The following is a 26,380-nucleotide window of genomic DNA, read 5'->3' as shown; positions in this document are numbered from 1 at the left end:
CAGAGTCATAGGAGGTTTTACATGGCTTTGCTCATTGGTGGGTTGAGCTTCATCCTGTTTTGTTCTGACCAGTCGGCTAGTTTGTTGAGTTCCTGCTGTACGGTGGAAGTGTCACATATGGGTCTTGATTCGCTGAGGTTCAGGTCAACCACAAAGTACCAGGAGTTGAATAGGGTACCCTCTGATGCACCCTTGATGTGAGCTAGGGATGCACAATTAATATAATTTTTTATCAAAGTTTCAGTATTTACATTCGCAATATTCATATCTCAAGAGGCTGCAATGTTTTGAAACGCCACTTAGCCGTCTTTAACATGCATTTTTTGTATTATTTTGATTTATTGCTCGAGTTGACAGAGATCTCTTTCTGCCTCTCCTCTTTTAGCCGCTTCCCAATCCCAAACACACCAAGCCCCGTTCCCTGTCACTCAAGCATGCAGTTCCTCCTGCTCTAGATTCACTCAAAGATGGTGGATAAATGAAAACAGTTCACTCAGACTGTTTACCATTGAACAAAATGGCCAGTTCCTGTCTACTTAAGGGGATTTATCTCCCATAGACACCAATGCGATAGCAGCTGGGTCTGGTCTACTTAGTTCATTGACTTCCATTGAAACAGAAGAAATGAGTGAGTGGGATGAATCACTTCCTCTTACATCTCTGATTCACTCTGTATACAATGAGCGATTGACCAAACAACTGCATACAGTCAACAGACTTTTCCAAACAAGAACGACACAGCTTTCTATTTTGCTTCTTAATATAAATCCACATGTTTTCTGTATTATACTATTCGTTTGTGTAACTTACTCTCTGCAAAATGCTAGTTAGTTGATCTTAGCATGCTGCAAATGTGCCTTAAAAAATGTGTGTTAGCCCCTAATGCTAATTGCTATCTAGCTAGCTGGCTAACTAAATTGACTGAAAGAAAGCAGATCTTACTACTAAACATTTGCTCTAATAAAGGCATTATATCAGGATTGTTTTGCAACAATTTGTTCTTAATCAGAGAGGAAAAGGCGAAGAGTATTCTAAAACCGTTGACTCAATGTACCTATCAACTTAAATCTAATTATGGTCCCATGGGAAACACTGACCAACACTTTGGTTCCTACTCCGTCACAACCATCTATCTTACTTTTACATTCGTTGTCATGCTAAACAAAACTGCATTCCAAGTACCCAGTGTATTCCAAATATAAAATTAGAATGGTGATTATATTTCTATGATTCCAACAGTTTACACAAGTATTATGATCTATAATCGCAAGTCAATTCATAATGGCAATATTATTATTCATTTATTTTATATATATATTTTTGCCTATATCGTGAAGCCCTAACAACGGGTTCGGATGATCGATGGGCTTGGCACTGATAAACAGAGCGCAGAAAGAGGGGGAGTGTCTATGTTTCTGTATTTGTGGACGTATACTTGTGGGGACCAGAATTGTGGGGACTAGGTTAGAATTAGTTTTAGGGTTAGGAGTTATGGTTAGTTCTAGGGTTAGGTTTTGGGGTTAGGGTTAGGGTTCGGTTTAGGGGTTAGGAAAAACTTGTCCCCACAAGGTTAGTTAAACAAGACTGTGTGCGTGTGTGTGTGTATGCGTGTGTGTGTGTGTGTGTATGTGTGTGTGTGTGTATGCGTGTGTGTGCGTGTGCGTGTGCGTGTGCGTGTGTGTGTGTGTGTGTGTGTGTGTGTGTGTGTGTGTGTGTGTGTGTGTGTGTGTGTGTGTGTGTGTGTGTGTGTGTGTGTGCTTGCATGGAGTTCCAGTGAAGGACTCTCCTCTGTGTAAGTGGCAGTGACTCTGAAAGCCCTTGGCTCTGAGAGGACTGGAGCAGAGCAGGCGAATATGACAAGCCACCCACACTAATACTATGTTGATAATACTATGGTAATTGAAGGGTAAGAGGTAGGCGATAACTCAATCTAAACAGTCACTGCTACCAGGTAGTATATTGTTCATTCACAGAATAGAGTGAACAGAGCAGATTGACTTCACACTATTACATGCTATTTGTCATAGTCTTTCTAAACACCTGTATGGGCTACAAATATAATGATGAGCATCTGTACTACTGCAATGGAGAATGGTACAGGGAGTAATTATGTGCAACCTCTAGTTGTCATTTGGTATGATGGTAATCTTTTCACGTAGGAAATTATGCTTTATATTGGCGACTACTACTATTTTTCAAACCTACAGCTTTGGGCTGGATGTGTCAATGTGTACTTCATATATGGATAATCTATGAGCAGAATTACTGTCTTACCTCAATTAGCCACAAAGTCCCTAGTTTGAAAGCAGCACTTTTCGTAGAAGCTGTGCTATGTCATTTTACCTACATTTTCTCCCAAGTGGGCCTGCACCTTAGTAATTCGAGTTCAACCAATGAGCTTCAGACCCTCGCTATTTGAGTGATAGCTAGCAAGAAGCACATCATGCACACAGCAGAGCGAGAGACAGAGCAATTACGTGATGCACATGTCTGCACATAGTACACCATTTTCGGGTGCCAGTTTTGACTCGTGAGCAATACTTTCAGAACTACTGGCTAAATAATACACAAAAGTCACTTGTAGTCACCTCTACATTGAGCCTGCGGTATCATTAACTGTAGTAGAGTTGGGCCAGCCCAATGCCCCCAGACATCCACCCACAATTTACCGCAGAGAGAGAGAGAGAAGAGAGAGAGAGAGAGAGAGAGAGAGAGAGAGAGAGAGAGAGAGAGAGAGAGAGAGAGAGAGAGAGAGAGAGAGAGAGAGAGAGAGAGAGAGAGAGAGAGAATGAGTGTGGAAACAAACGGAGAGAGGGAGTGAGAGAGACAATGAGTGTGGAAACAAACGGAGAGAGGGAGTGAGAGAGTGACAGCGAGAAAGATGGAAGCATATAAGGAGGGGTGAGAGAGGTAGTGAGCTGGTTAGTGAATGAATGAGATGGATGGTCGAATGATGTAATTGTTGTCACACACACACACACAAACTCAAACGTCTCCTCTTCAGGGCCAGTGCGTGGAGACGATGCAGGATGCCCTAGTGCCCCTATGGGTAGAGTGGTTGGATCGTGGCGTGAGTGGGTTGATTCATAAATCTGCATCAGTGTGCATGTAGTGTACAGTGCCTTGCAAAAGTATTCACCCCATTTGTCATTTTTCATATTTTGTTGCATTACAACCTGTAATTTAAATGGATTTTTATTTGGATTTCATGTAATGGACGTATGCAAAATAGTTCAAATTGGTGAAGCGAAATGAAAAAAATTACTTGTTTCAAAAAATAATAAAAAATAATAAACGGAAAAGTGGTGCGTGCATATGTATTCCCCCACTTTGCTATGAAGCCCCTAAATAAGATCTTGTGCAAGCAACCAACTACCTTCAGAAGTCACATAATTAGTTGAATAAAGTCACATGATCTTAGTGTATGTTTTGAAAGGCCCCAGAGTCTGCAACACCACTAAGCAAGGGTCACACATAAGAAAATGTTGACTTGAATCTGTTGTTTTAAATTATATATAGAGATAATAGAAAAATTGATAATAGAATAGACACTTAAGTTGAAATTCGATGGTGGGTGGACGGGCGGCCATCTTTGTGGTTGTAATTAGAATTATTTCAATTCAATTTCAATGGTGTACAAGCTATATTGCAGTGGTCTGAAAGTATAGGTCCATTCTATTAATAATATTTCTATGAAAAGGGATGGGGTCAAAAATTGATTGAATTCAAATGGATTTACCGCTAAATCCTTGCTATGACAGGGTATTATAGGTCTATTGCAGAGGGGTCAGGTTAAGTGTTACCTTCTCTTGTTCTTACCTTTGTTGATTTGCAATGTCACTTTATACACTGTTCTGGATGGGCCTTTGCAACCTTCTTATTTTACCCATGGAAAAGAGGGAGAAATCTGACAGAAAGAAGGATAAAGAGAATAAATAAACAGAAACATCACACGTGTTACTCAATACAGCCTAGACATTTAGCACAAACTTCTCACTATCAATTTGCAGGTAATCAAACAACTCCAAACAGTTAATCAAAGAGATTTCAGATATTCTGCAATTCTGTTATTCTATATGTTTCTTTGCACTGATGTTAACTTTTTTTGTACATAATGTTTCCGCCATCGTTTTCTATGACAGAAAAGAGCTTCTTTCTGCACATCAGAACGGTAATCACTAACCACAATTTGGATGGAGATTTCCACTTCAACGAGTCGTCGGCGCAGGACATACTGCTCACCCTGGACCAGGCCCTAATCCCTAAGACTCGGAGGGGAAAGAGAAGGCGCAGGACATACTGCTCACCCTGGACCAGGCCCTAATCCCTAAGACTCGGAGGGGAAAGAGAAGGCGCAAGACATACTGCTCACCCTGGACCAGGCCCTAATCCCTAAGACTCGGAGGGGAAAGAGAAGGCGCAGGACATACTGCTCACCCTGGACCAGGCCCTAATCCCTAAGACTCGGAGGGGAAACAGAAGGCGCAGGACATACTGCTCACCCTGGACCAGGCCCTAATCCCTAAGACTCGGAGGGGAAAGAGAAGGCGCAAGACAGGCCGACATGCAGGCACCCTGACGAAACAACATTGGCAAGTAGATAAACCTCTACCCTTCGTTATATTGGTGAATGTACAATCACTGGAGAACAAACTGTACAAGCTCTGTTTGAGACTATCCTAACAACGGGACCTGAAGAACTGTAGTATTCTATCTTTCGCTTAGTCGTGGTTGAACAAGGACATGGATAATATACATAATATACATCTAGCTGGTTTTTCCATGCATCTTCTAGATCGGACGGAAGCCTTGGGTAAGACGAAGGGGGAGGGGTGTGTCACTTTGTTAACAAAAGCTGGTGCGAGATCTCTAATGTTAAAAAAGTTTTCTCGCCTGAGTTAAAATACCTCGCGATAAGCTGCAGACAATACGATTTACCAAGATAGTTTTCATCTATATTTTTCGAAGTGTAGCGGTCTATTTACCACCACAATCCAATGCTGGCACTAAGGCTGCACTCAAGGATCTGTGTAGGGCCATAAGCAAACAAGATAATGCACATCCAGAGGTGATACTTCTCGTGGCTGGTGATTTTAATGCAGGGAAACTGAAATCCGTTTGACCTTACTTTTACCAGCATGTCACCACTGCAACTATAGGCGCCAAAACTCTAGATCACCTTTGCTCTACACAAGGCTCTGCCTCGCCCTCCTTTTGGTAAAGCTGAACATAAGTCTATCCTCGTGATTCCTGCTTACAAGCAAAAACTCAAACAATAAGTACCAGTGACACGCCCAATATGGAAGTGGTCCGATGAAGCGGATGCTAAGCTACAGGACTGTTTCGCTAGCACAGGCTGGAATATGTTACGGGACTCATCCAATAACATTGAGGAGTTTACCACATCAGTCACTGGCTTCATTAATAAATGAATCGACAACGTAGTCCCCACAGTGACCGTACGTACATATCCCAACCAGAAGCCATGGATTACAGTCAACATCCGCACTGAGCTAAAGGCTAGAGCTCCCGCTACGACCTCCGACGAGCCATCAAACAGGCAAAGCATTAATACAGGACTAAGATCGAATCGTACTACGCCGACTCTGATAGCTTGCAAACTATCACAGATTATAAAGGGAAACGCAGCCGCGAACTGCCCAGTGATGCAAGCCAACCAGACCCACCTGCTCACACACCTATCTCCAGCGCCCGCATCACTCTCCTCCACATGGCCTGAAACTGCACCATTTTGTTTCTCTCCGTCGCCCACACGCACTTTCAACATTTGGATAATAAAGCATTTAAAGGCTGACATTGGTTGATTTTCCGTTTTTAAGTAAACGTTTTGTCAAGATGACCTACGAGAAAAGTATCCTCCAACCCGTCTCACTGCACCCTTATATGGCCTGTCTTGAAATATGCAGACAGACGGATTAAAAGTACATTTTCATTGTAATACTTCTGATAGCCAAATGTATAACTCCACCCATAACTAACATTCCCAGAAGGCATGGATTATTATAACCTAATGAAAAATGAACCTGGTAATCTAATTTAACTTACTGCAGGCCTAAGACCTATGAGTTTAACCTTCTGAATGAATGATTATATTGAAGATAGGAGTAGCCACTTAATGAGTTCCGAGAGCCGATCCGGTACCCAACAAAATAATATACATTCATTTAGCCTAATTGTTTTTATGACTACAGACAGTAGGCTATTATTTCTATTTTCCTGCATTAATTAATTTGTCTGCATGTCTATTCAACCATGCCATGAATTAAGAACAGAATTTTTTTTCACAATGCAATGCGGCTCAAATCACTTTAAAGAGCCTTCTAATATTAGACAACAAATAAATATACTAAAACAATATCTTCAAAAACAGTCCATTTATCACTGGATTTCTTCAAATTGCTGTGCGGGAAAAGGATGCCATCCACCGTGCCTGGTTGCAGGCTCACAGCTTGCTTCTCTCTGAAACCACACATCCATCTGAAGGGGACGCTTTATCCTTTGGAACCACAGAATTACCATGTGGACTTCTCGAAGCGATAGAGGAAATCAAGATCCACAAGTATTCAAGTATGGCCTTATGTTATCTGCAGTTTTGAGCTGCAGTGTCCCACTCCGTGGTGGATAACATCCACTCTTCGTTTATGTAACGGGCTGTAAGGTATCCTATTTTTCCTAAAATCGGCAGTCCACATGTCAAGTGTAATTGCAGCATTGTATTTAAGGGCCAGTAGGAGACACTCTTTCCTCTGGTCTAAAAAATATCCCAATGCCCCAGGGCAGTGATTGGGGACACTGCCCTGTGTAGGGTGCCATCTTTTGGATGGGACGTTAAACGGGTGTCCTGACTCTCTGAGGTCATTAAAGATCCCATGGCACTTATCGTAAGAGTAGGGGTGTTAACCCCGGTGTACTGGCTAAATTCCCAATCTGGCACTCAAACCATCACGGTCACCTAAGAATCCCTAGTTTACAATTGGCTCATTCATCCCCCTCCTCTCCCCTGTAACTATTCCCCCGGTTGTTGCTGTAAATGAGAACGTGTTCTCAGTCAATTTACCTGGTAAAATAATGGATAAGTAAAAATAAGCACAGATAAACATAAAAAATAAAAAAAAGTTTAACATTATTTTCAAGAACTGAACTATTTAATGTAGGTGTTTTATTTATTACATTTACTTGTGGAATGTTACCAAATAGATAACAACAACAGAAATAATAATCTGATGGCATTGGTAGAGAGTCGGGCGGAGAATGGGGTGAAAGTGCACTGTACTGTGAGGACACAACAACAATCTCTTTAGCCGGCATGTTGCGGTTTATCCATTGTTTAATTATTATTATTATTTTTTAACTAAAATGCTTGACTGTATTTAAAGATATGGATGACTTGTATGTTGTGTGATGACATGCACAAATGAATGATTGATTGATATACTGTATATTGAAGTAGGCCTTTATGCCAATAAGCAAGTTAAGCTAAAACATCTAGAGTAAACAGAACTGTTAGGCCTACAGCTCCATGTTATTTCAATAACTTAGCTTCTAAATTCAAAAGGCACTCGCACATCTGGGCTATCTTTGGTAACAGTTGAATAAAATGAGAAAAAATAAGAAACCTGCACACTGCTCTTGATAGTATCACTGCTTTTTAATAAGCTTTTACGTATCGGCCTCAAAGCCTTCGTCAAAGCTTTTAATAACTTTGCTTCTTAAAGATGCCCTCTGGTGGTCAAACTAGCATTAATGGCAACTATGGCTGACAGTAAAATACTATGACATCATGCATTCCAACAGTGCGGGGGCCGTTCCGCAGCACAACCACTGTACATGTTTGAAGCAGACCACCATAGTCCCTGTGCTCAAGAATGCCAAGGTCTAAATGACTCTTGCCCCGTAGCACTCACATCTGTAGCCATGAAATGCTTTTGAAAGGCTGGTCATTAGCAATGTGCATCTCTCCTTTCATGAACGATTTGATACGCATCTAGATACATGGTTCTCTGATACAACAAAGGAACAAAATGTTTTAGTTTGAAACTCATTCATTTCCACTTTAAATTAATATGTGACTCGTTTCAGGAAACAAGGCTTCAAAGGAGTGACATTTGAACGTAAACTTTTTATTTTTCACATCTAAATGCGTTTTTTTTGGCAGAAATGCCTTCTGGAACATGAACTTTCATGTGCCTTAATAACAAACTTGTATGTCATCTGTAAATATTAATCAAATTAAATTAGGAGCGGAGTTGGTTTAGCCATGGAAAAAGCTGGCAACTTTCCCGCTACCCATGATTGGTTCCGATTGGTCTGCACGCTTCTGTCTATAATATGAGCTGGTCAGAATGTGTAGGTAATCCTTTCTATCGCAGATTTTTTGGAAGACATCACGTAGTAGAACTGCATAAGTGTTGATCTCCACTTTCTGGAGGACCGAGTTTTGAAATCAGTAGAATTAGAGTATGGTAGTTAAGGAAATGGAGAAAATTCTGCTGTTTCATTGCAAATATGTCCAAAATTGTATAAAACCCCTGTCTCCAGATTACATCTTCAAACTAAGTGCAACCATGGCATCTATGATAGTCAGGGAGAAGCATCCATCCATGTATACGGGTAAGATAGTCTAGCTAGCTACATTTTCAGATATTACACGTTTCTAGGTATGTCAGAAAGTTGTTTTCATTTCAAGTTAAAGTGTACTGTTAGCTAGCCAGCTAACGTTCTCTGGCTAGCTATCTAGCTAATGTTATGTGTGTGATTTGTGTAGTAATATTATTCGTATCTCAGAGCCATTTGCATTGCTAGTTATAGCAATATTGAACCTGGTTGGTTAGCTACCTGGAGATTCATGCAGGGTAGTAACGTTATGAGTTGGGATTATTGTTTATTGTTTAGCTAGCTAGCTACTCCACTACGCAAGTAACTATTTCACTAGAATTTTTATGATGTAGCTGGTACATTTGCGCACAATAACAGACACATTTACGAATGCTCAACATTCGTTGAATATGGCCGGTGTCAGTAAACGTTAGAAATAAAGCATAATTAAATTGTTGCCAGCAGCACAGTTGCAGCCACCAACACTCTGGAAAACATACAAACCTAACCAGCTCTGCTAGGGCAAGTAAAAATGGCCAGTGAGCTGTTCTCTCATTTGTGTCTGGAAGTATCTAGCAAGCTAGCCAACGTTAGCCAGTTAGCTTTGGTGATTGACTGCTGTTAGATCAGAATGCTACTCCTCGGCCAGAGTGCACAGTGTCTACTATGAACGCTCCGAGAGCGAAACGCTCTGAATTTACGAACGGACAATCTGATAATGCTCTGAGTTTACGAACACCCAGAGCACACTCTGGTACTCCCGATCAAGTTTATGAACACACCCGTAGTATAAACCAGCCTTTAGTCTTGAAATCTTTGGTTGTTTAGTACATAGCCTCACATGTGAATCTTTAAAGAGATGGGTGGGGCTAAAGCTTACGAGGGTGTGAATGATGCTGAATGGGTTTATACAAAGAAGAGCTCTCCAGTAGTTACCAAAACATTCAAGGGCCATTTTCTCAAAAGTGAGGTTACAAGTTCATCAACTTTCAAAGCAGAACTACTTTCCCCATTGTTCCTCAACTGTAGTGTATGATATACAATGTTCTAGCTCTGAGTCTCTACTTTTATCCAATGTAAAAAAACACAATTTCAAATGTTGGTACTGCTGATGTGAGTTGAGGAGCTAGGCCTCTGAGCTGGATCTGTCTGAGATAACTTCTCTAAACTGAGTGGCCTTCTGTTAGTGTGAGTGTGTGTGGTGTGTAGGCACCTGAGTTGAGCCATAGAGCTGACTGAGCATCTACCACCCCGCTATCAGATTAGGAGTGGGGCAATTTACACTTTTTCTCTGACATCACCATCGCCCACTGATTTAACTTGTCATTTTTGCAGATGAAACATGTTTCGAGCTAGTACTATGTCAATATTTATCTTTAGAAATTAGCATGGCATTTAGCCAATTTACATAATGCAGCTTTGTATTGTACCCCGTCTCAAAAGGGAATGGTTTAGACCGTTTGGAATTTTACAGAGAGCTTCTCCATTCTGACCAATAAATGAATGAGATCATGTGCAGCTGGCAAAAATGATCACTGTCCTTTATGAAATAACCTTTTTGTGTAAAACTGACCAAATACACTGACTGTTTAAAGCAAAACAATTTTTTATGGTGAACCCCAAAATGTCAATGTTAGTCTACACCTGTTGTTTACAAAGCACGTGGCAAATAACACTTTATTTGATTTTGATTGATTTGAATCCAATCTCAAACTTACATTTACCTGAGCCACTTCCACAATCCATCTGATATGTTATTTGGTCAATTAGATCCTTGCCATGATCTCTTCTAATATGGACTCCAAATGAATCTCTTAGTTTGGGGTCATGTCAGCCTTCCATGTCTAGCTAGTGTGATGTCAGTGTTATGCCAATAACCACACATCATGTGACCATGTCAACCCAGAGAGGTAAATACAAGTTACTTGTAAACATCTCTTAGCAATAATAAGTGATAAGTGATGTCACTTCTTGTCGAGACTAACATGTGACGTTGTGCAATGTAACCATGACAACCGTGTTTAATCCAATTAAATCCGATCAAGTCAATATACACATTTATTTTGGCGATGTGTACCACCATATGTGGAATATCATACTTAAAGGAGAATATGTATTTCTTTACAACCAGTTCTACATTTTGGATGTACAGTAAATGGCATGTTATATAAGTGACTCCTTTTGTTTTGCGATTTCACATGTTTTTGAGGAACTTACCCAAAACAGCAAATAGACAGATACTGTAGATACAATGTATTCGAAAGTATTCATACCACTTGATTTGTTCCACATTTTTGTTGTGTTACAGCTTAAATTCAAAATGGATTAAATACAGTGCCTTTCGGAAAATATTCAGACGCCTTGACTTTTTCCACATCTTGTTAGGTTACAGCCTTATTCTAAAAATATTTAAGTACTTTTTCCCCCCTTTTTTGTCAATCTACACACAATAACCCATAATGACAAAGCAAAAACAGGTTTTTAGAATTTATTTAAAAAAGTGTCACACCTTCATCTGTTTCACCTGTCTTTGTGCTTGTCTCCACCCCCTTCTAGTTCTCAGATAATTTATTATAAACACGGGGCAGGCAAAGGGCAGGGGCAGGCAAAGGGCAGGGTGAGGACAGGCAGGGCGAGGACAGGTTTGTGATCAGGTCATAGTCAGGCGGATACAGTATGGCAGGCAGGCTTGGGGTCACGGCAGGCAGAGGTTTGTAATCAGGTCAGAGTAGGGCAGGTACTTGATTATTATATTGTCGTCCGACATGAAACCTGTCGTTGTCGTTATGAAAAAGTATAAACACAAAAACTACAGGCTGCATGACTTCAGCAGCCTGGTGGTCCAAAATAGCATAACTGGTATATTTTAACACCAGTAAACTCATCCGTTTAAAAATAGATTTAGTAAATGTCACTCTAGCAAACCAGGGAACTAAAAGCAACTTTCTGAACAATGTTTTGGTTTGTTTCTAGCTTGTTAGCTAGCTAGCGAACGCTAAGTTAGCTGGCTAGCCAGTTCAAATATTGACCATATCATATAGCTGACAACGTCTTAACTTTAGCTAATTTGTATTCATTATTACATGAAAATAAACTCACAACAAGATCATTATTTTCAAGTCAATGGCAAGCTAATTACAGAAAATAGCTTACGGTTGTGATTGTGACAAAATAAAAGCAGGGCATTCTACCAGAGAATTTTAGAACTTGGACATTGTCTCATTGGCCAAACATTATATCCTAATTTGCCTTTGGTGCAGGTCATGCTGTTCTTCACATTACCGTCTCTGGTAAACACACACTATATAACAAAAAAATCTATGTTTATTTGTCACATGCACAGGATACAGAAGCTGTAAACGGTACAGTGAAATGGTTACTTGCATGTAGCTAGCTAGCTAAACAATGAACTATAATCCCAACTCATAATATTACTACCCTGCATGAATCTGCAGGTAGCTAAAGCTAACCAACTAACTTAGGTTCAATGTTAGCTAGCTAGCTAACAGTAGGCTATAACTAGTAATGCAAATGTCTCTGAGATTCAAATAATATTACTACACAGATCATACATGTAATGTTAGCTAGCAAGCCAGCGGGCTAACATTAGCTAGCTAGCTAACAGTATGCTTTAACTTGCAATGAAAACAACTTTCTGACAAAATTAGAAACGTAGAATATCTGAAAATGTAGCAAGCTAGACTGTCTTGCCCGTATACAGGGATTAATACTTCTCCCTCTCTGTCACGGATGCCATGGTTGCTCTTAGTCTGAAGATGTAATCAGAGGTGTTTTTACTTTTCGACACCACATGTTTGCTATCAAACGCTATAATTTTCTCCATCTCTTTAGCTGTCATACTCTGCTTCTACTGGGCATTCCACTGATTTTAAAACTTGGTCCTCCAGAAAGTGGGGAGCATTATCAACACTTTTGCAGTTCTTCGTGATATCTTTCAAAAAAGGATTACCTACACATACTGAGCAGCATATGTTGTAGACAATAGTGTGATGCATGGTAGACCAATCCGAACTCATCTCTCGGCATGACCAGCCCATCCATTATCTCAGCCAATCATGACTAGTGGGAAGGTTCCTTTCTTTTCCATGCCTAAACCAACTAGGCTTGTAATGTAACAATTTTAATTGTATTTACAGATGGCATAATGTTTGTTATTAAGGCACATAAATTTGAACATGTTCCAGAAGGCGTTTCTGCCAAAAAAACGAATTTTGATAACATAATAAATGTTTACGTTCAAATGACTCTCCTGTGAAGTAGTGATGCACTACATATGCCTAGTTTCCTGAAACGAGTCACAATTTATGGAAAATGAAATACAGAAATATCTAATTTACATAAGTATTCACACCCCTGAGGCAATACTTTGTAGACACAGAGATTACAGCTGTGAGTCTTTCTCTGTATGTCTCTAAGTGCTTTCCACACTGTTGCGTCAGTCACATTGCATAACACATGTTTTTTTGATGCTAGTGGTTGTATTAATTGAGATATATTGCACCCCACAATTGTCCCAGACTATGTTTGGAATATCTATTTGTTGCACAGAACAGAATAGGTTGACTTTTGTACTATGGTGATAGTAGATTGACATAGGCTAGTGCTTTTGCTGTTCGTTAAGCCTACTCATCTTGTTGGCTGATGAAAAGTAAATGTGGACAGTTCCAATATCTTCAATATACACCTGGTAATTGGATAAGTTGTGTCCCGATGTGTCTGTCTTCACTTGTAGCCATGTGAGTGAGCTTCAGATTGCTCAGCACTCAGGAAGAAGGGCACAACACAGCAGTCCGGGCCTCAAAAGGCATGGACTTTTTTTGTGTGCATTACGGCCACAAAGAGGATGCCGCTGTGGAATTCGAGGAATTATCAAGTGCATATCAAATTGTTCATGAGAGACTATTGAAGTGTGTACAGCCTGCGCAAAAAAACAAAGCAGAGCTCATGCCTTTCAAGCGACTTTTTTCGTATCTTCATTAGAGTCTCATCAGGCTGCCTTACAATGTATTAAACATCAAAACATATAGCCTAACGTTTGTAGAACAACTAAAATTACATTAATAACACTAAAGATTCGGAATCTTTCCACATTTTGTCAGCTCAAGCCATCTCTGGTGACCATACGCCCAGAATAGCTGCAGGGAACTAGAGTGGAGACCATGAAAACACAGACTAGTAGGATAGAAACATCTTACTATTAGTTAAAAATGAATTGTTAAGCATTAATATCAAATACATCAGGTAAATACGTAATTTTCCCTCACACCTACCTTGAGTGCACTTTAAGAATGCTCTCTGTCCAGACATTTAAACCTTCATATCGTTATCTGTAATCTGGGCATGACAGGACAGTACAATTCACACACCACTATTCCCACCTGTCATCTACTGTGTTTTGTGTGGTTGTGTTGCATCAATGATGCGTCATCACAATGCTTTTACAACAGACGCTGTAGTTCACCTCTCACCTCTAACAACCTCTTATCCAATAATAATGTAGGTTAATGTAGCTAGTTAGGACAGTACGCTACTGTGGTATTATGTAATTTTGTGTGTGTGTGAGAGAGAATTAGTGAGTGTGTGTGTTTGAACTGTGCGCTCTACTGTTCATGTACTCGTTGTATTCTGTTTATCACATCATTATGTAGTCATGTCGGAGCTCTTGAAAGGTTTCCCCTGTATTCCAGGTTCATGATGGTGTGTGTGTGTTCATATAATGATATGTACATTGCTAGACATGACCGCCTTGTTGACCTGATAGCCAGCGTGGTCTCACCAACAGCACACAGTCATAAACATTGTTGTGTAAGGGGAAGCTGGTTTGAAGTTGATGTGTTTCCTGTGTGCCAACTACGCCAAGTATTGTTGTTGTGGGGGGAGACCAGGGGGAGGTGCTCCTTTTAGAAGTGGGCTGCTCATTTGACGGCGACATGCAGCAGAACTTTGCCAAGAAGCTGTTTAAGTACCAGCCCCTCGTGGTATGCTTGGACAGCCTCGGATGTAGGTGCAAGCTGGTGATGCTGATATTTGGCAGTCTCGGTCACGTACACAGGCTTGCAGTGCGTGGCCTCCAGATTGCCGGCCTGACTAAAGCTAGGGCAAAACAATTGTCTAGGTACTGCTGTTTCAGCTGTCGTGGGCAGCCAAGCTGTTTAGAGAAGGAGGTGCTTTCTGTAACCTTGAGTGCCATGCATACCGGGACCTTTGAAATGTTTGGATCATTTTTTTGTGGTGGATTTAAATAAAGTAGTTAAATGTGTGTTTGCCTGCACATGTCAGTATTGTTCCCTCTCTACGTATCTTCCCTGCAGTGACGTATTATAACTACTGCATCATTGCCACTGCCAACCATTGCCCATTTGTGTGTGTGTGTGTGTGTGTGTGTGTGTGTGTGTGTGTGTGTGTGTGTGTGTGTGTGTTTGTTTATCCCAGTAAGGCTACTGTCTCAACTCCAGATGATCCAGAACGCAGCTGCCTGGATGCTGTCACAAACTACACAAAACACTCACATCACCCTTGTTTTTTTCAACCTCCATTGTCTTGAAGTTCAATATAGGCTAACATTTAAGATTCTGCTGCTCACCTTTAAGGCCCTCAAGGGTGATGTACAGTGGCTTGCAAAAGTATTCACCTCCCTTGGCATTTTTCCTATTTTGTTGCCTTACAAACTGGAATTACAATGGATTTTGGGGGGGGGGGGGGGGGTTTATTTGATTTACACAACATTCCTACCTCTTTGAAGATGCAAAATAATTTTTGGGGTGAAACAAACAAGAAATATTACAAAAAAACTGAAAACTTGAGCATGCATAACTATTCAACCCCCCAAAGGCACCCCAAAGGCACCCTTTGCAGCAATTACAACTGCAAGTCTCTTGGGGTATGTCTCTATAAGCTTGGCACATCTAGCCACTGGGATTTTTGCCCATTCTTCAAGGCAAAACTGCTCCAGCTCTTCAAGTTGGATGGGTTCTGCTGGTGTACAGCAATCTTTAAGTCATACCACAGATTCTCAATTGGATTGAGGTCTGGGCTTTGACTAGGCCATTCCAAGACTTTTAAATGTTTCCCCTTAAACCACTTGAGTGTTGCTTTAGCAGTATGCTTAGGGCCATTGTCCTGCTGGAATGTGAACCTCCGTCCCAGTGTCAAATCTCTTGAAGCCTGAAAAAGTTTTCCCTCAAGAATTTATATGTATTTAGCGTCATCCATCATTCCTTCAATTCTGACCAGTTTCCCAGGCCCTGCCGATGAAAAACATCCCCACAGCATAATGCTGGGGGTGATGAGAGGTGTTGGGTTTGCGCCAAACATAGCGTTTTCCTTGATGGCCAAAAATCTCAATTTTAGTCTCATCTAACCAGAGTACCTTCTTACATATGTTTGGGGAGTCTCCCACATGCCGTTTGGCGAACACCAAACGTGTTTGCTTATTTTCTTCTTTAAGCAATGGCTTTTTTTCTGGCCACTCTTCCGTAAAGCCAAACTCTGTGGAGTGTACGGCTTAAAGTGGTCCTATGGACAGATACTCCAATCTCCGCTGTGGAGCTTTGCAGCTCCTTCAAGGTTACCTTTGGTCTCTTTGTTGCCTCTCTGATTAATGCCCTCCTTGCCTGGTCCGTGAGTCTTGGTGGGCGGCCCTCTGTTGGCAGGTTTGTTGTGGTGCCATATTCTTTCAATTAAAAAAAAATGGATTTAATGGTACTCTGTGGGATGTTCAAAGTTTCAGATATTTTTTATAACCCAACCCTGATCTGTACTTCTCCACAACATTGTCCCTGACCTGTTTGGAGAGCTCCTTGGTCTTCATGGTGCCGCTTGCTTGGTGGTGCCCCTTGCTTAGTGGTCTTGCAGACTCTGGGGCCTTTCAGAACATATACTAAGATCATGTGACTTCATTCAACTAATTATGTGACTTCTGAAGGTAGTTGGTTGCACAAGATCTTATTTAGGGGCTTCATAGCAAAGGGGGTGAATACATATGCACACACCACTTTTCGTTAAAAAAAAATTTAAACAAGTAATTTTTTTCATTTCACTTCACCAATTTGGACTCTTTTGTGTATGTCCATTACATGAAATCCAAACAAAAATATAATTAAATTACAGGTTGTAATGCAACAAAATAGGAAAAATGTCAAGGGGGGTGAATACTTTTGCAAGGCACTGTAGCTAAATACATATGCCAACTTCTAGAGAACTATTCCCCAGCATGCACACTACGTACATCAGGCTCTAACAGCCTGGTCACACCAGCCACACACTTCTGCAGCATGGGTGACAGGGCCTTGTCACATGTGGCCCCTCAGCTCTGGAATGCTCTACCTACACATGTCTATGAGGCAGCTTCAGTTTCCTTGTTTAAAACACAACTAAAGACCTACCTATTCAAGCTAGCTTTTAATGTTGGATTGCTTAATCTTCTTTAAGTCTATATTTTGTATTAGTAGTTAATGGTTTGATGTATTGTTGCTAATTTTTGCTTGTGTTTTCTACCTTATGCGCATTGAGCATGGAAAATGCACTTTAAAAAACGAGTTAATATTATTATAATAAAAAAAATTGGTTGTTTTCACAGCATAATAATTTGGAAATAGTTATTTTCAGGGTTAGAAAAATGTCAGCTACATGCTAATTCCCGTTAGTATAAGCTGGTAGCACAGCTAGCATCTAGAAATTGGTGGTGGTACTTGAAGCCGTTTTTAAGTGTAACGCAGCTGATTGGTGATGATGACATGACATGTGTGTGCTTTCCCTGTTTTCTACCTTGAGTACACTTTCGGAATTGCTTTTTGTCCAGGCATTTAAAGCCTCATGCTGTCATCTGTAATCCGGGCAGGACAGGACAGTACAATTCACACACCACTATTCCCACCTGTCATCTACTGTGTTTTGTGTGGTTGTGTTGCATCAATGATGCGTCATCACAATGCTTTTACAACAGACGCTGTAGTTCACCTCTCACCTCTAACAACCTCTTATCCAATAATAATGTAGGTTAATGAAGCTAGTTAGGACGGTACGCTACTGTGGTATTATGTCATTTTGTGTGTGTGTGAGAGAGAATTAGTGAGTGTGTATGTGTTTATACTGTGCACTCTACTGTTCATGTGCTCATTGTATTCCGTGTATGGAAGCGATCATTTACCAGTTATGACAGATCTCTTAAAAGGTTGTCCCTGTATTCCTGGTTCATGTACTCCAGGTGTGTGTGTGTGTGTCAGTATTGTTCCCTCTCTTTGTAGCTTCCCTGCAGTACTCTAACTACTGCATCACTGCCACTGACAACCCTTGTCCACTTTTGTGTGTGTCTGTGCGTGTGTACACTTTTGTGTGTGTGTGTGTGTGTGTGTGTAGGGCAGTGGTTTTCAACCTGTGGTCCGGGGGTGCTGCAGGTGGTCCTCAATTGTCTTCCAAAAACAATAACAGCTTGGATTATTAATGATATTATGAGCAATGTTACATTACTTTTCAAAATGCAAATTGTTTATAATCATAGGCCTTTAATGTGTTACAGTCACTGCTTAAATGTACACAACTTAACTCTTTGATTCCACGAACGGGGGTCCTGAAGAACTTTTGACTGTGATTTGGTGGTCCCCGGAATTGAAAAAGTTAGGAACCGCTGGTGTATGGTTCAGTTATAAACAAGGGCAACTCACATCTGAGTAGAGCCAGGTTACGTGGTCCTTGTTTTACGTTCTCTCAGACACAGACAGACGCACGCACATTCACACAAACACACAACACACTCACACTGTCAGACTGCTTTTAAACCCGAGGCCTTCTGAGGACATACATACCACATGCCTTTAAAAGCACTATTAGAAAGATGTCAATGTACTTTGTTTCATCCTCCTTGATCACTGGCCTGACATGAGATGATTGGATGAAATGAATAGGATGGATTCAAGGTTGACAACCTTTTTTAAAAATTAATCTCTAATCATGTTAGATCAGTGATTATCTCATGGAAGGAAGGATTGAAGGAAGGAAGGAATGAGGCAACCCAGTAAAGCTGTATAACTGTAAATCAGGGATCACAGGGGTCACCTGAGTTCTTGCTTGTTTTGGGATGAAAGAGAATCCCAGTCTCTAATGCACAGTTCACTCTGAACTCCCTACAGAGCGTTGAAGGAAACAGGCGTTCCACGTCTCATTCTATCCCATCGTGATGATAGCGCACACACGTGTAGTAATCATTGACCCATGTCCTTCTATCTTTAGTTTTGACCTTAATCTGCCCTCTTCTCTCTGTCTATCTCTCTCTCTCTCTCTCCGCTCTCCGCACTTTCGTATCTTCCACCAGGTGGAATCTACTGTAGCAGCTCTTTCACCCTCATTCTCTTCCAATACCTCTTTCTACCTTGTCCCAATGCAGTGGTTGTTTGGGTGTGACCAATTGGATATGGAGGAGGGAGAGAGAGAGAGAGAGAGAGAGAGAGAAAGAGACAGACAGAGAGAGACAGCAGGCTCTCTTAGAGGCTATCCCCTGTGTTCTTTAACACTGACTGATACGCTGCATCTACTCTACACATCTCTCTCTCGCTCCCCCCTGTATTTGTTTCTCTACCTATTTCTGTTTTGTTAATCCTGCCTCTACCTTCCTATACACTATATTCCTCTTCTCAGTCTTCTCTCTCCCTCGATCTCTCTCTTCTGTTATAATTCATGCATGATTGAGTTTGTTTGGTCATGATGCTGTTACATAAGTGTACATTTCGCCTACACACACATTTGTACATACACACACACCTTGTACACTCGTTCTGCGGTCACCATAGCAACACAGACAGACCCAGTTCCTGTGGTGTCGACACTGTGGACCCCGGGCCAGACGCACGTCAACTCCATTTCCATAACGACAGGGCTGTGAGAACCAAGAGTCCACGGTGTGTGTGTGTGTGTTCCCTTAAGTCTGACAGATGCTCTGCGTTGACATTGAGATGATAGCTGAGCTAACCAGCATTCTTTCTTCCGGAGGTTGTCTTTATTGAAACAAAATTATGTTAACAATTCATTGTCTCTTTAGCGCTAAACAACTGTGATGAGAGAAGGGCAGCAGTACAGTCTAACCAGGGCTGTGTGTGAGTGTGTGTGTGTGCTGCTGCTGTGCTCCCCTGTGCATCCTGTGTGTGTATGTGCATGAGTGTTTCGTGTGTGTATGTGCATGAGTGTGTCTTGTGTGTGTATGTGCATCGGTGTGTCCTGTGTGTGTGTATGTGCATGAGTGCGTCCTGTGTGTGTATGTGCATGAGTGCGTCTTGTGTGTATGTGCATGAGTGCGTCCTGTGTGTGCATGAGTGTGTCCTGTGTGTGCATGAGTGTGTCCTGTGTGTGCATGAGTGTGTCCTGTGCGTGCATGAGTGTGTTCTGTGTGTGTATGTGCATGAGTGTGTCTTGTGTGTGTGTGTATGTGCATGAGTGTGTCTTGTGTGTGTATGTGCATGAGTGCGTCCTGTATGTGCATGAGTGCGTCCTGTGTGTGTATGTGCATGAGTGCGTCCTGTGTGTGTATGTGCATGCGTGTGTATGTGCATGCGTGTGTCTTGTGTGTGTGTGTGTGTGTGCACGAGTGCGTCCTGTGTGTGCATGAGTGTGTCCTGTGTGTATTGGGATCAGTTTCGATGTGATGTGAGTGAGGCAGTGATTTGGAGCAGAGATAGCGGTGATTAACAGTGAAAACCACTCGGCGTCCCTGGCCTGCCTACAGTCCAGCCTCAGCCCTCTCTCTGATAGCATCACTACAGATCACTGAGTTATAGCCTAGCCTATAGCTAGAACTCCAGTTGTACCCCACTGCTGGCCCTGCATCTGTCCCTGCCTCTTCTCTTTGGGGCTTTAATGGCCAGTATCCCCCCAAAATGACAATGAGAGAAGATGCTCTTGTTTGTGACGTAATCTTTCATCTCTGGCTGCTAGATTTGAATGACATACAGATGGAAGGGGGCGAGAGATGATAGGGAGGGATACAGTGAATGGATGTGAAGGACTAAATTAATTGCTAGAGGTGTCGGTGAGAGGGATAGAGAGAAGGATGGAAGGGAAAAGGTAGAGGTGGGGTGGATAGGAAGTGAGGGGAGGGAGTTAAAAAGGGAGGCAGAAGGGGAGGGAAGGATGGAAGCTGGGGAAAGTTAGAGGTGGGGAGGGTACGAGAGGATGGAGGGAGGGAGTGAAGAGAGGGTTACTTTGATTAGAAGAGACTCACGTTTGGGGATTATCTCTTCATGCTACTGTAGCTTTTGTTCTGTCCTCTCAGGATTAAATAGTGCTGCAGGAGCATGGTTTAGTACAGGACAGCACCACGGCAAAGCTTCAAATTCTTATAAAAAGCAATCAGTTTGTGCGTTTGTGTGTGTGCGAGTGTGTGTACGCGTGTGTGTGTGTGTGTGTTTGCGCCTGCCTGTGAGCCTGTGTTTGCGCTTGTTTGCGCGCGCGTGTGTGTGTGAGAGAGATTCACAGAGCCTATATTAGCCAGGTCAGGGGATGAGAGAGCAGATGGTTAGTGCTCTCCTGTCTATAACCTGAGGGACATCCATCTCTTTCTGGATGTCCTATGCACAGCATGCCACACACACATACAGCAGACACACACAGTGTTTCCCCTATATTCATTTAGCAGCGACGCAAAGGTCTATTAAAAATGTTGGAATCAATTAGGTCCGCTAGTGCTCGAAATGATTAGTACAGCAGTCATTTTGCTTTTATTAAAAAAAGGGAAGGATACCACCCAGTGTTTTTACTATCACCCCCTATCTTGGATGAACACAGATATTAAACTATTTTCCAAAATGTTGTCGTCCTGTCTCAAGACTTACTTACCCGGGTTTGTTAACCTTTCACGAGCCTCTACCCCGGGTCCGGGATCACCCCCCACCCCCCCCACACACTGATTAGCATAGCTAGCATAGCTTCACAAGTAGATAGTAGCATCTAAATATCATTAAATCACAAGTCCAAGACACCAGATGAAAGATACAGATCTTGTGAATAAAGCCACCATTTCAGATTTTTAAAATGTTTTACAGGGAAGACACAATATGTAAATCTATTAGCTAAACACGTTAGCAAAATACACAATTTCTTTGTCCACCATTTTTTCTCTCCACCAGTAGCTATCACCAATTCGGCTAAACTAAGATATTGATAGCCAATAACCAATAAAAAACCTCATCAGATGACAGTCTGATAACATATTTATGGTATAGGATAGGTTTTGTTAGAAAAAAGTGCATATTTCAGGTAGAAATCACAGTTTACAATTGCACCGACCATCACAACTCGACTAGAATTACTATAGAGAGCAACGTGTATGACCAATTTACTCATCATAAAACATTTCATAAGAATAGACAAAGCATAGCAATGGAAAGACCCAGATCTTGTGATTTCAGACAATATTTCAGATTTTCTAAGCGTTTTACAGCGAAAACACAATAAATCGATAAGTTAGCATACCACATGTGCAAACGTTACCAGAGCATCGATTCAAGCCAAAGAGAGCTATAACGTAATCATCGCCAAAATATATTAATTTTTTCACTAACCTTCTCAGAATTCTTCCGATGACACTCCTGTAACATAATTTTACAACATACATATAGAGTTTGTTCGAAAATGTGCATATTTAGCCATACAAAACCGTGGTTATACAATGAAAATACTAGCAAATCAAGCCTCAAAATGTCGGACGTCATCTTTCAGAGTGATCTAGTTTAATCGAAAGCTAATCATATACTTGACTAAAAAATACAGGGTTGACAGGAATCGAAAGACAAAATTAGTTCTTAATGCAACCGCTGATTTACATTTCTAAAATTATCCTTACTGTGCAATACAGGGTTCGCCAAGTGAAGCGATAACAAACAAAATGGCGGATTATGCGTTTAAAATATTTCGACAGAACAACGATTTATCATATTAAATATTTCTTACTATGAGGTGATTTTCCATCAGATTCTTGGGCAATGTATCCTTTCTTGGGTCTAATCTTCTTTTGGTCGATAGATGTCCTCTGTCCTTCGAAATGTCCACTAACATCGACCGAGACCCCGAAACGTGACCAAAGCTTCAAAGTGCATGACAAAGAAATTCCTCAAAATCGCACTAAACGGATATAAATTGCTATAAAACGGTTCAAATTAACTACATTATGATGTTTTTAACAACTATAACGACTAAAAACATGACCGGAGAAATATCACTGGCTAAACAACCATTTGGAAGGAGGCAAGTCCGATGTCCATCTTGCGTAAGACGCGCGAAGGGAAAGGACGGTACTTCCACGTTTTGTTGTTTTATAGTGGCTCTGATTGTGCAATCGACTCCATTCAAAGCGTGATGACGTACTGACACCCAGAGGAAGACGTAGGCAGTGTCGGTTTCTCCATAGCATTTACAGGCACCTTAAAACCGACCCCAGATCAGGGGTCAAAATTTCTGAAATCTGACTCCCTGTCAGGAAAAGTGCTGTAGAAGTAGTTCTGTACCACTCAGAGACAAAATTCCAACGGCTATAGAAACTAGAAAGTGTTTTCTATCCAATAATAACAATAATATGCATATTGTACGATCAATAATTGAGCACGAGGCAGTTTAATTTGGAGACCAAAAAATGCTAATGCGGAACAGCACCCCCTATAGTTGCAAGAAGTTTTAAAACACATTGTAACGCTTGTCGTCTGGAGGAGAAGAAGAGGACCAAGGTGCAGCGTGGGAAGTGTTCATATCATTTAATAAAATATGCAACACTAAACAAAACAACAAACACGACAAATGAACAGTCCTGAAAGGTGACAGAAACACTAAACCGGAAACAACCACCCACAAACACAGGTGGGAACAGGCTACCTAAATATGATTCTCAATCAGAGACAATGATAGACAGCTGCCTCTGATTGAGAACCATATCAGGCCATACACACAGAAATACAACAGAAGGACAACATAGAACACCAGACATAGAATGCCCAACCAAACTCACGCCCTGACCAACCAAAACAGAGACATAAATAGAATCTCTAAGGTCAGGACGTGACAGTACCCCCCCCCCCCCCAAAGGTGCGGACTCCGGCCGCAAAACCTGAACCTATAGGGGAGGGTCTGGGTGGGCATTTCACCGCGGTGGCGGCTCTGGTGCGGGACGTGGACCCCGCCCCACCTTAGTCTTGGCCCACTTAGGTGGCGCCTCTGGAGCGGGGACCCTTACCGCCGACCCCAGACTGGGGACCCTTGCACCGGCCCCATTGACGGGCGACTCCGGCAGCCGGAGTGAAGGGCGGCTCCGGCGATGCCGGAGTGACGGGTGGCTCCGGCGGCTCCTGACTGACGGGCGGCTCCGCCGGCTCCTGACTGACGGGCGGCTCCGGCAGCTCAGGACAGGAGGGAGACTCCGGCTGCTCCGGACAGGAGGGAGACTCTGGCTGCTCCGGACAGGAGGGAGACTCTGGCTGCTCCGGACAGGAGGGAGACTCTGGCTGCTCCGGACAGGAGGGAGACTCTGGCTGCTCCGGACAGGAGGGAGACTCTGGCTGCTCCGGACAGGAGGGAGACTCTGGCTGCTCCGGACAGGAGGGAGACTCTGGCTGGATTATCACTGGAGGCTTCTTGCCATGGATCATCACTGGAGGCTTCTTGCCATGGATCATCACTGGAGGCTTCGTGCCATGGATTATCACTGGAGGCTTCTTGCCATGGATTATCACTGGAGGCTTCGTGCCATGGATCACCACTGGAGGCTTCTTGCCATGGATCATCACTGGAGGCTTCGTGCCATGGATTATCACTGGAGGGTTTGTGCCATGGATTATCACTGGAGGCTTCTTGCCATGGATTATCACTGGAGGCTTCTTGCCATGGATTATCACTGGAGGCTTCTTGCCATGGATTATCACTGGAGGCTTCTTGCCATGGATTATCACTGGAGGCTTCTTGCCATGGATTATCACTGGAGGCTTCTTGCCATGGATTATCACTGGATTGGAGAGACACACAGAAGGCCTGGCTCTGGGAGAAGGCACAGGACTCACCAGGCTGGGGAGACATGCAGGAGGGTTAGTGCTTAGCACAGACACAGAACTCACCAGGCTGGGGAGACATGCAGGAGGCCTTGTCCTTGGCTGAGGCACCGGATGCACTGGACCGTGGAGGCACACTGGCGGTCTCGAGCCAGAGTTAGCACCACTTGTCCTTGCTGGATTCCCCCTGTAGCCTGGCAAGTGCGGGGAGTGAGAACAGGCCGCACTGGGCTGTGCTGGCAAACTGGAGACACCGTGCGTAGGGCTGGTGCAATATACCCCGGGCCGAGGAGACGCACTGGAGACCAGATGCACTGAGCCGGCATCATCCCTCCTGGCTCGATGCCCACTCTAATCCGGCCGATTCGAGGAGCTGCGATGTAACGCACCGGGCTATGCGTGCGCACTGGGGACATCGTGCGCTCCCTCGCATAACACGGTGCCTGCCCAGTCACTCTCTCGCCACGGTAAGCACGGGGAGTTGGCTCAGGTCTCCTACCTGAGTCCGCCAATCTACCCGTGTGCTCCCCCCAAAAAATTCTGGGGCTGCCTCTCGTGCCCGTTACCTCGCGCCAATTCCTCGTAGTGGCGCCGCTCCGCTCTAGCTGCCTCCAGCTCCTCTTTCGGACGGCGATACTCCCCCAGCTGTGCCCAGGGTCTTTTGCCATCCAAAATGTCCTCCCATGTCCAGGAGTCCAGAACCCTCTGCTCCTGGTTACCACGCTGCTTGGTCCTTTTCTGGTGGGTGGTTCACGTTTATCCTTGGATAACCTCCGTCGAATATTACATATTTTAGATGCTTCATCAAAAATAACAGCTAATTGGGCTGTATTATCTCTCAATGCAGAACAAGCTTTTTATAGACCGGAATGGTCATATCTCTGGTCTGTCTTGGAACATATGGGAATTAGCTCCAATTTCATTAATATGATTACATTTCTATATGTCAAGGTCAAGGGGTGAGTGTAGCTGGTGCATAGAAGTCAGGCGCAGGAGAGCAGAGATGACAAAGCCCTTTACTAAGGCAGTCATTTGCACAGAACGCAACCGCGTCACAAAACAAATGTCCAACGAACAAGTGAGGCAGCACAAAGTACAAAAACCCAAGTACAAAGTATCGGCTGCCACAAAGCACGGGTAATAAAACAAAACCCGGTGCAAACCAGCCAGAAGCGTGCCAACCTTGACAATAAACACAGACATGGGGGGAACAGAGGGTTAAATACACGACAGGTAATGAGGGAAATGTAAACCAGGTGTCTGGGAAAACAAGACAAAACAAATGGAAAATGAAAGGTGGATTGGCGATGGCTAGAAGAACGGTGACGTCGACCGCCGAACACCGCCCGAACAAGGAGAGGAACCGACTTCGGCGGAAGTCGTGACAGTACCCCTCCCCCTTCACGTGCGGCTCCAGCAGCGCGCCAACACCGGCCTCGGAGACGACCCGGAGGGCGAGTTTCAGGACGATCCGGACGGACACTGTGGAACTCCCGCAGCATTGAGGGGTCCAACACGTCCTCCACCGGAACCCAGCATCTCTCCAACGGACCGTACCCCTCCCACTCAACGAGGTACTGAAGGCCCCTCACCCGATGCCTCGAATCCAGTATGGAGCGAACGGAATACGCCGGGGCCTCCTCGATGTCCAGAGATGGCGGTGGAACCTCCCGCACCTCAGACTCCTGGAGCGGGCCAGCCACCACCGGCCTGTTTGCCTACCTGTG

The 26,380-nt window shown here is 43.0% G+C and overlaps 1 protein-coding gene and 1 pseudogene across 1 annotated transcript in view; both read left to right on the top strand.

Annotated features, from left to right (window-relative positions):
* Positions 1 to 26,380, top strand: part of LOC139560232 (EEF1A lysine methyltransferase 4-like) — a 96,921-nt pseudogene that overhangs the window by 14,228 nt on the left and 56,313 nt on the right.
* The window catches only part of LOC139560233 (transmembrane 9 superfamily member 2-like), a 53,759-nt gene that overhangs the window by 969 nt on the left and 26,410 nt on the right, over positions 1 to 26,380 (top strand). The window lies entirely within an intron of this gene.

Source organism: Salvelinus alpinus, chromosome 30 (genome assembly GCF_045679555.1).
Source record: "Salvelinus alpinus chromosome 30, SLU_Salpinus.1, whole genome shotgun sequence".
In the NCBI taxonomy this organism is placed as follows: domain Eukaryota; kingdom Metazoa; phylum Chordata; class Actinopteri; order Salmoniformes; family Salmonidae; genus Salvelinus; species Salvelinus alpinus.
The sequence above is the reverse complement of the archived record's forward strand: the minus strand, read 5'-3'. Positions and strand labels throughout refer to the sequence as shown.